Consider the following 9,741-nt stretch of genomic DNA (forward strand, 5'->3'; position numbering starts at 1 on the left):
GTGTGTTACTTAAAACACACACTTGTAATACATTAAGTGGGTTAAGCATTAAAGTAAAAACCAAAATATAATTTATTAATTGTACAATTTGATCATTGCAATGAAACGAATTAAAACATCACTAGAAACTATATTTATTTTTTTTTATAAAATTAATAAATGTAGAAATAATGTTGAAGAACTCAATTATAAACATGATAATAATGTACATATCTTACCTTGGAAAGGTTTCTTGACAAAACCATCTAGAAATGACATTTGTTTGGCTCTTTTATGCTTTAGGAATTATTACAAATAGATACTATAAACTTATAGATAACAATTTTGTTTTTTTATTCCTAGGCTTCACATTCTTAGTCTTTCTATATTTTCTTTGTGCCATTAATATTGCAAGCTTTCAATTTTCCATGGGTAAATCTATTTAGGCCCATTTTCACCTTTGATTGATTTTCTTTCTCGTTGATGCAACTTGAGGTGGATGTGAATGGACCATACCAATTGAAGAGACATCCCAAGTGAATTCAAATATGCACACACATAGAAAGAAAAACATATTTTTAATAAATAGGAATTAAGATATTTGCAACTTGCACAAAAGCACCTATAGCCTAAGGACACACAACCACGGAACACCTATAGCCTTAGGAAACACAACCACGGAAAATGTATCTGAGATCATTCAACAAAGGTTCTTACCTAGTCTCCTTAAATATAAGTCTACAAAACTAAGGGATCAATAAGCGTCTAGCCTAATAGAGACTTCTTACAAATTTGGCTTGGTTTGAAATGTTTTGTTCATGATGAGATCTCATCAGATGGTCAATCTTAATATGATTGAATTCCTAGGGACAAGGGGAAGAAAACATATGTAGTTCATACTCCTTAGAAGGAATATCGTTCAATAACTCAGAATTCGTTCATTTGATCAGGGTAAGTTGGATTAGAATCCAAGTCTAAATAGTTTCCTTGAAATGCAATGAATATGCATCTATCTCTTATGAAAACATTGTTAAAATTCCCACTTGAATGAAACAAACAATCAATCCATGAGTGTGATCGAACCTACGTTGCTGAAAGAACAAAACCTCTTCCTTGTCATAATAAATGTGGACAACAATCTTGCTTGTTGCTACTCTGGCTCTCCCTAAGTGTATTGGCCACCCACCTTTATTGGATTGTTTGGGCCAGAGGCCTGTCACAGTATCACCGACTCACCACTCACTTATGAAAGTTATCCTATGTCAAAATGTCACTTGTGGAATAGTGAGAGTGTTGCTTCAACTACAATCTGCACCAGATATTGAGTGTCTCAACATTTCACTTAAAAACTTTGAAAGATATGGCTTATGAAGAACGATATCTACTGCCACTTATGAAATACTAAAACAATTTTAATGCATTGTACTTTCTTGACTACAAACTCTCGGTGGTGGAGCCCCACATTGATTCAATGTGATTATGATAGTGGAGAGGATGCAAAGGATAGTCCATCTTATAGTTTTACTTTGTTGGTCATATTTACATCCCATAAGATCTCCTTAGTAATATCTCATATATACAAATTCTATGGCATGTATGAGTGAAGGACATTTGGTTTCAGAGTTATGGATATTTTATTGTGAGTGTTCCATACAATTTGAAACCAAAATTGAGAATTCAATAAGTCATTTATGTGTTACGGTCAATTTTTTTCTTATGATAGATATGTGTTTTTAATGAAACCTTTCAAAAAATCACTCTTGAAGGGAGAAATTTTAAACATAATGTTTCTTGAAGGGCAACATAAAAACCTAAAACGTCAAAAAAAAAATATAATGGGTAAAGAGTAATCCAAATTCCAACCCTACTCTGCACGACAACTGAAAAAAGCACTCAACCCTACACACCAAGAAATAAACTAGCAATTGCACCAGATGTTGCAAGGAAACACGGGAAAGGAATGAAGTCGCTGACCTTCTTTCCAAAGAGGCCGCACAGCTGAGCAGAGGACAATGGATAATACAGGAATACAAGAATGGTGACTTCTTCCAGATATATCACAAGCCATATATAGATGAGGAGGCAGTTTCCCAGGATTGATTGACAGGATCAATCCAAACAATGGTTTCTCTGTTTTTATTTTGCTTTGTCTTGTTTTTATTATCTGCAGAACAGTCTACCAAATAGTATGTATATAGTTTTTGCACCTTCAAGTTTAATGAAGGATTTTGTAACATTTAAGCAACAACAGAACTCCACCAACTGACAGTAGTGAAAGCATAACACAATGTTGGCATACAACATGTAATTTTCTTAAAATTTTAATGAAAATTACGCTTTTTCCTTGGAAAAAAGATTGCATTATCAATCATTAATAGTATGACATATAAATTTTGTTTTTTTTTTATGAGTTAATTTTATAAAATATATATTTACAAAACCATTTATTTCTATTGTCTAATTTAAAATTTTTTAGAAAAATTATAATTTTTCTAAATAAAAAATCTCATATTTGATCTTCAGGTTATGCATGTTCTTCCACAAAAAAAAATGTATTTACTGAGGACATAGATGGATACAAAGTGAACCTAAAAGGATTCAGATGGAGGACGGCGATGGCGACGAGGGCACTTGACGGCGATTTTATTGTAATAGCCTAGTAATTCTTTTTTACTGTGACCCTACCCTCAATGGTACCTTTGTGCTGGTGATTGTACTCATTACTTGTTACCCTACCTACTCTAATGCATAGACCCATTTTAACTATGTTATAGCCTTCTATCCACAGTTATCTTCCCCCTCCACCGACAAGGGTTTACCTTCCATTTTCCTGTTCTACCACTTCTGCCCCCAGTCACTAGTGACGGGCTCCCCAAGGACTCTGCAGGCAGCTGGAGTGGGAATATAGCGACGGTTATGGATGAGCTCATGGACTATTCAAAGGACCCTTTGGAGGGAATCCCCTTTTGAACCATCCCTGAAAATTCCCGTAGGTGGTTACCCTTTTAACAGTGCGCTCTCGAATGTCGTAGCCTCTCTGCCCTCGATATGACGTGCTTCGAACTCGGTGGCCACACTATCGGAAGCCACCCCTGTCAAACCTCACTTCTCAACTGTTGTTGCCATTTACCCTATCTTTCGTGGACCACTCTCTGGATCCTGGCTTGGAAAATATCTCGGCGGGCATCACACACTTTCCACCCTCCACTGGCTCCTGTGTCCCTTTTGTCGATTAGTCCCGTGAGCCCGTTCCTTCCGCTCCAGAAACAACCTATGCTGCCCTCCACGACCCCCCCATCTGGTAATTTCATAGGGATCTCACCCATTTCTGGAGTTTTCTCCGTGGAGCCTCCTCAGGACCCTCCTAATTTTTGGGCTCATCCTCCTCTGAGCGAACCTCTACAGCCCACATTGAAGACAGGCTGCGTACGACTAAAAGACAGCTATGCCTAAAACCCAAAGCTTCTGAAGCTTTTCTAAGGCTCGAAGAGGACATTCAGTTGAGTGATACTATGGAGATTGCTGACAGGGTCTTGGTTGGAAGAGTTAGGGGGATGAACTACAGTGCAGCTAGGCTAAAGTAGTGGACATCAGAGATTTGGGGACAGCATCTGGTTGATCCTCCTTTCGTCTAGACCTTTTTTAGGGGATGGTTTTCCCTCCATTTCACTAGGGTTGAAACACACGAATTGGGTCCTCACTACAGTATGGCACATACAATAGGTTCTGGTGCTCCTGCACAGATGGACGCCCCTATTTGATCTAGAATGTGAGAAGCTAAATGTTGGTCCCCTATGGGTCCATCTCCCAAAGCTACCTTTATAATTTTGGTTTGAAGATGTTTTCAGGAGACTTGGAAATGTCTTGTGCTCATACCTGGATCATGACAAATCCTACCTTACGACAGGTATGATGGCCTATGCAAGGGTATTAGTACATTTGGATACCAGTGATGGCTTGCAGGAATACATCACAATTCAGTGGAGAAATTTTTCTCGGAGACAGACATTGGATTATGAAGGGGTACCTTTTAGGTGCAGACGTTGTCACAAGGTCAGGCATCTGTTTAAGGATTTCCCACTCAATAATAAGGCAAGATCAGGGAAAGATGCAAGGGAAATCCCATCTAAGTCAGTACATGAACAAGAGGAACAACCTCCCATCGGAGACCCAAGGATACAAGCGGATCCGGTGGATGCAAGAAAGACACCCTCTAGAGAGGTCCCGAAGAAACACGGTAGACCACCTCTTCAGCCACCCTCTCCTCCACTCACAAGGGCCAGAGCAGCTGTCGGGGCATCATCATCAGGTAAGAATTCATCCTTCTCTTACCCCTCTCATACATCTTCTATTGTTGATGGCTTAGCATTTCCTCCATTTGGCATCGAACATGGGATTACTGGAGTATCTATTCCCCCCCACCCTTACCCTGCCCCCCTCGCCCCCCTCCAGCCACGTCTCCATCACCCCCTCTTCTATCTCGAAGTCCCTTCCAATGTATTCCCCTGTTCCTGAAGGTGGGCCTCCCTTCTTAAGATACCAGACCAGGTCTAAGGCCAAAAAATAGTAAGACGACCACATTGGTATTGACCTGGTACTCTCCCCTACTCCCCCTAAACTCCCTTGAGGATGCCCCTCTTCCCTCTCCAAAGCATAGAGTATGGCCGGAGACAAAATCACTTCTAAGAGGCAATCTACCATCCTAAGGGCTCTTAGAGCACAGGGTCCATTACCTCAGGCCCCTCATGAAGATTGTATCATTCAATTGCAGAGGGCTAGCTAGGCCCGATAAAAAACCAACTCTTAGAAGACTGCTATCTACCTCTCCTATTGATGTTATTTTCCTCCAAGAAACCCTTAGCTTTGTTGAAGCTATCTCTCTATTATTGCAATTGATGCTCCCAAACTGGTCCTTGTTATGGAACCAGCTCACAAGAAGATAGAAAAGATAGTTGAACGCCTTAGAATTTAGCCTCTTCTAGGGGAAAAATCCTTTACATTACACAAATGAACAATTCTTGGATGATACAAATGACAAGACCTCATTTCTATATATAGGGGTCTAAGGGGTCATAATATAATTAGAGCCGACATAACAATAATAATGTAAGGGCACAATAATAACAATAGTGGGCTTTTATGGGGCACAATAATAACAATATGGGGACTACATGGGTACAACAATATAATAAGGGGGTTGTACTAATAATAATAAAGGGTTACACTGGTAGTATAGGGGTCTAACATGATTGAGTAGTTCTTGATGCTTCTGTATAAATTCTTGTCCTTCCATGTGAAATATTCAACAGGTAAGTTCTTCCACTTGATGAGATGCTTTGAAATTGATTGATTTCGTAGCTGTAGACTTCTCTTCTCGGTTTTGTAAATGCTTCAGGTTCCAATATGATTTTTCCTTCCTTGTCAAGTTCTGGCAATATTGTTGGAACTGGGATATTCGACAACTTTTGAATGAATTCATTTGTATTCAAAAAATATTGCTAGAACTTGAAGAGGAAGGAAAAATCATATTGGAACCTGGAGAAATCATAGAAACAAGAACCGACAGCTACGAAATCGATCAATTTCAGAGTATCTCATCAAGTGGAAGAACTTACCTGCTAAAGATTCCAATTGTGAGGACAAGAATTTTATACAAAAACATCAACAACTACTCAAGCGTTGAGGACAACACTTTTTGAAGGAGAGGGGCATGTTAGGTTCCTATACTACTAGCGTAACCCTTAATGTTATTAGTACAACCCCCTTATTAAATTGTTGTACCCATGTAGTCCCCATATTGTTACTATTGTGCCCCATAGAAGCCCACTATTGTTATTATTGTGCCCTTACATTATTATTGTTATGTCGGCTCTTATTATATTATGACCCCTTAGACTCCTATATATAGAAAGGAGGTCTTGTCATTTGTATCATGGAAGAATTGTTCATTTTGTGTAATGTAAAGGAGGTTGCCCCCTCGAAGAGGCTGAATTCTAAGGCGTTGATTTATCTTTTCTATCTTTTTGTGAGCTAGTTTCGTAATAGTCCTTTATTGGCCTTGATGCAAGTGGTCATTCGGGAGGCATTGCCCTAGGGTTCAACTTGTGCACTATCAATCTTTGCAATTGCTGGAGGGAGCCATGTTATCTTGGGTAGACTTGTTCTCAGCTGATCTAGGGATGGAGATACAAGCTATTAATTTCTATGGGTCATGCCAACACAGGCCTGAATTTCGGGACCGCCTACTTAACTCTGACCTTTGTTAAATGGATTTTCTAATCATGGGAGGGGATTTAAAATTCTCCATAGGACATGTGGAATCATGGGGACGGAGAGCACAAATTAATCCCCTTTCAATCTATTTTGAGAACGTACTTAGAGCCAACAATATGATAGAGATCCCCATCAGAAAGGTGCAACCCACATGGAAAACAATAGAATAGGGGAAGACAGTCTAGCTTATAGAATCAATATATTTCTTATTAAGGAAGGCCTTCTCAATCAGAGCCTAATTCACAGGCAATGGGTGCGATCAAGGGGCATCTCTGATCACCTGCCTATTTATATGGAAATCGGCGGGGGGGCAGGGGAAACCTAAGGGTAACTTCAAGTTCTGTCCCACATGGCTAAAGGACCCTTCCTAAGTTTGTATGGTCACATATTTCTGGAATCTGCACCCCCTTACTGCAGCAAGTCATATAGTGGAAGGATTTGCTCAAAACCTTAATAAGTTGAAGAGACTCTCCAAAATTTGGGCTCACAACAAGAGGAGGCGGGATGATCAAGCCCTAATATACACTGAAATAGAAATTGCAGAGTTCGAGAATAACTTGGGAGGAGTGTACAGCTCCACTGAACACAAGGTTAGAATCTCATCTCTATATGTCGCTAGAGGGGAAATATTAAAGGATCGCGAAGAATCATGGAGTTTGAGAAGTAGAGCGATCTGGATGCTTGAGGGAGATGATAACACTAAGTTTTATCATAAATTTTCGAATGGGAGGAAGGTAATGAACACCATATGGCAGCTTCTGAATGAATAGGGACACCCTGTAAACATCTTCCCCTAGCTAACAGCATTGGCATCCTCTCACTTCAAGCAAATATACAGAGCACCCCCCACAGTGAACCTTGCCGAAATAATACAAGTGGCACAACTATTCCCACGTTTTGTGGATCAGGAGGAAGGCAGGGAACTAACTAAGGAAGTCACCTTAGGAGAGCTGGAAGCCACCCTCAAATGGTTCAAGAAAGATAAGAGTCCTGGGCCAGACGGTTGGACGGTGGAATTCTACATAGCATTTTTTGAGATTCTGGGCTTAGACCTCCTCAAGGTAGTGGAAGACTCCAGAGTTAATGGCAAGATGTATGAATACAACAAGATGTATGAACCCTTTAATGCTACTTTCATTGCTCTCATCCCCAAGACTGACAATCCAAACTCCTTTGACAATTACAGACCGATCTCTCTTTGTAACTGCATCTATAAGATCATGGCTAAAATCATTGCCAACCACTTAAGGCCCATTCTATCCACCCACATCTCACAGGAGAAATTTGCCTTTCTTCAAGACCGACAAATCCACGAAGCGGTGGGAACAACCCAAAAGTTATGCACTCATTGCATTACAAGAATATCAAAGGTATGATCCTCAAGGTCGACCTCTCTAAGGAATTTGACAGAGTTTGTTGGTTGTATATTAGAATGCTTTTAACCCACCTTGGGTTCCCATTTGTCTTCATTAAATGGATTATGGGTTGTATCACTAACACTCCATTCAGTGTTTTGGTTAATGGCGCGACCACTTCTTTCTTTCATTCTGAAAGAGGTCATCGATAGGGTTTTCCACTCTCACCACTTCTATTCCTCATAATAGTGGAGGGGCTCAATAGACTCATCAAAGTAGAGGCCATAAGGGGCAGAATATAGGGTATAAAATTCATAGAAGACTGCATCTTAACACACTCGTTATTCGTGGATGATGTCTTAATTTTCCTTAATGGAGGCATAGGGGACTTGACCATCATAAAGAACATTTTCTCCCTTTTTTCAAGTGGCTACAGGCGTGATGGTCAATTGCAATAAATCCACCTTGACAATAGCTATATGCACCCAACATGAGATCGACTTTTCCCTACAAAGATTTCAGTTCACTCTACTGATACTTGAGGATGGGTTAAGATACCTTGGATATAAGCTGAAGCCTTGGGATACAAATAACAGACTGGACTGGGTTATAGTGAAGATGGAGAAAAGACTCAATATCTGGTACTACAAATATCTATCCAGGCAGGTAGACTTATCCTCATCAAGAATGTTCTAGAGGCTACACCGGTCTATTGGATGTCCTTGGCATGGATCCCTAGTGGTATACTCTCAAGGATACATGCACTTTGTTGCAGATTCCTTTGGAAGGGAAAACAGATAGGAAGAATTTATGCTTGGGTCAAATGGGATGCACTCAACCTTCCAAAGAAATGGGGTGGATGGGGCATCAAGAAATTGGAATACTTTTCCTCGGCCCTGGCAATAAAACTTGGATGCAAACTTATATCATCTAATAGCTTATGGACCAAGGTGGTGGTCTCCAAATACATTTCCCCTCTCAATGTGATGGATTGGTTAAGGTAGCCACACAGATACTCCTCTAGGATATCGATTATATGGAAGGTTTTTCTTAAATCCTTGGACATCATCAGAGCTGGCATCACATGGAAAATCCAATCCGGTTCCGTTATTAGGATAGGACAGGACCCCTAGATCGGTTGTGGGGATGGCCACAGACTACCTATTGAGATCAGAAATCATCTCAGTACAATGAATATCACTCATATCAATCACATAGGAGATTCTAAGCACTCCACCCTTTTCCAGCAAGCTTGGAAATCGGCCCACAACTTAAATATTCCTCAGCAGTGGGCGTAGATCTAGAAGGACTACATTGGGGCTCTCACTGCTGCCCACATCCAATTAGGGGATGGCGAAGACGAGATCATCTAGGCACTATCGAAATTTGGGTCTTACACACCCAAGGAGGGCTACCTGGTATTAGCTAATGCTCGAAGACCACAAGTCATTGAACATTGGTGGAGGAACTTATGGAAGCTCAAAGCACCCCCAAGGTGTAGACTTCTCATGTGGACCATCCTTAACAATAAAATCCCCACGGGGGACAACCTCCTCAAACGAGCCCAAAATGGCCCTATTTGGTGTTGTCTTTGCAAGAGCAGTGAGGAATCTGTCTCGCATCTGTTCATAGATTGCACAACTACTCATGAACACTGGCAGACAATTACTACAAAAGTCTCTACAAAGATTAGGTGGCAGGGCTCTAATCCCGTGGAGGCCTGGATAAACTGGTGGACAAGGGTTGTCCCACCTAAACTTTGCAACCTTCCGCTTCTCATCAGCTGGGCCATTTGGATTGCATGCAACAGACTCATATTCTTGAATGCGTCCCATCACTGGCCTTTAATTGTTGCTCGGATCTTGTCTGATTATACTCTTATCTCGGAAGATGATAATTCCCCGCAGCCTCACACCACTGCGATCAGGGTGATGAGATCTACACTCTAGCCTTAGTTCAAAAGCATTATGATCACTTTTATTTTTGAGCTTTCCTGAGTCCTCCTTGTCCTGTGTGTGTCTCTGGAGCCACCTAGATCATGGCATTTCCCTGTTGACTAAGATTTTTCCACGTCACTTCCTCCTGCCACCTGTCTAAGTCAAACTTGATCTTTGACTTGCTCTAACTTCTTCAT

Source organism: Pinus tabuliformis, chromosome 4_2 (genome assembly GCF_031772625.1).
Source record: "Pinus tabuliformis cultivar Carrire ecotype Pingquan chromosome 4_2, CPIR1, whole genome shotgun sequence".
Taxonomy (NCBI): domain Eukaryota; kingdom Viridiplantae; phylum Streptophyta; class Pinopsida; order Pinales; family Pinaceae; genus Pinus; species Pinus tabuliformis.